Genomic DNA, 1721 nt, shown 5'->3' on the forward strand with positions numbered 1-1721 from the left:
AAATTTATATCCATTTTTGTTCCTAGAAACAGGAATGAAGAAATACCTATAAGTTGTTTTTCTGTTTCTTAAAACAAAAAGTGACTGAGAAAAATCGTGAAATCCAGTCCCCAGTCCCGACTCCCGACTCCCGACTCCCGACTCCCAACTCCCAATGCCCGACGCCCGACGCCCTGTCCTCTCTATCTCCTTGTAGCTCTCCACAAGCTGCAACTCTCTCGCGAAGCTCGACGACCGTCTTTGCTCTCTCGCGAACGCCCGATGCCCGACGCCCGACGCCCTGTCCTCTCTATCTCCTTGTAGCTCTCCACAAGCTGCAACTCTCTCGCGAAGCTCGACGACCGTCTTTGCTCTCTCGCGAAGCTCGACGTTCTCTACTCTATTGGAAGCTCAACGTTCTCTGCTCTCTTGCGAAGCTCGAAGTTCTCTTCTCTCGCAAAGCTCGGCGTCTCTCAGGTATCATTTCGAGCACTAATTCAGAGATCTGATTTCATCTCTGTAATGGAATGGAACCTGGATTGGATGTGGTTAGGGATTTGCATTGCATTTAATTACCACTCACATCTCTCACCTCTCTCTCTCTCTCTCTCACACCTCTCGCTGCTCACGTTTTGTATCATCGCTCAGTCTCGTCAATCTCACGAAGGAGAAAATCAGTGATTAGCGCGCTCTCGGTCTCTCTTGCTGTTCGCGCTGGTACTCTGTCTTCGCACTTGGGTTTGATTGCTCTGTGCGGAAGCTCTGGGGTTGCATTGTCACCTGGTTAGGGCTTGTATCTAAGCCAGAAATTTGTTAGTTCTTGAATCAAATCGTTGGCAGGTAAACCCTAAACGGACAGTCCTTGTTAGGGTTAGGTTTTTTATTTTTCTCTATAATATTTTGGGTGATTCTGGTTCGATTTTGATGATTGTTATGATATTTTTGGTGATTAAATATTGGTGATTGGTGATTCTGGTTGGGTGATTATATTGGTATTTTGGGTGATTAAATTGACATTTGTTCTCTTGGTGATTTCCGTAATTTGTTATCTTGGTTACTGCTAGACTCTAGGAGTCTGTCGGACCATGTTTTTGGAGTTGAATGTTGCAATTCCAATACAAAATCTTTGCCATAGAGTCGTTTTCTTGGCAGTGCATTTCATATGTTTGATAAAATGATGCAAAGCAAAGAGGAACAACAGAGGGAGTTGAGAGCCCTCTCTTACCTCGTTCCTTCTATTCGGCCAATGTCTTATAAAAGCCATTATCAGGGCTTCTGGGTTGAAGATTCTTGGATTGGAAGCTTTGATATAGAGTAACGGCAGAGGGAGTTTGTAAAGTACTAAGGAGTTCTACAAGGTTGGACTTACACTCCCCAACTGTTTGATTAAAAGTCGCTGTGAATTCATGGACATTGGTAGTGAATAATGATTTGGCATTTTATTTGCATTTTACAGGCAATTCTTATCATTGCAGACGAAGATGGGAATTACTTGCAAGAAGCTTGGGAGCATATTTTGACATGTGTTTCACAGTTTGAGCATTTACATCTCTTGGGGGAGGGTATTCCTCCAGATGCTACATTTTTTGCAACTCCTCAGAGGCTCAGAATGAGGGAGAAAAATCAAGACAAGCCATATAAACAATCCTTCCTGTTCTGAAGAAAAAGGGACATGGGCGAGTTCAATCTGGAGCTGCCAGAAGGGGTTCATATGAGATAGTGCTGGTGTTGGTGGTTGTGCC

At 44.0% G+C, this 1721-nt stretch overlaps 1 long non-coding RNA gene across 1 annotated transcript; it reads left to right on the top strand.

The window, feature by feature from the left end:
* Positions 1-271: 271 nt before the first annotated feature.
* LOC122093608 lies at positions 272-1429 on the top strand. The gene is made up of 3 exons (XR_006144500.1): positions 272-456; positions 628-819; positions 1250-1429. It is a non-coding gene; the product is annotated as an uncharacterized LOC122093608 (long non-coding RNA).
* Positions 1430-1721: the final 292 nt, after the last annotated feature.

This window comes from Macadamia integrifolia, chromosome 11 (assembly GCF_013358625.1).
Source record: "Macadamia integrifolia cultivar HAES 741 chromosome 11, SCU_Mint_v3, whole genome shotgun sequence".
Classification (NCBI taxonomy): Eukaryota; Viridiplantae; Streptophyta; class Magnoliopsida; order Proteales; family Proteaceae; genus Macadamia; species Macadamia integrifolia.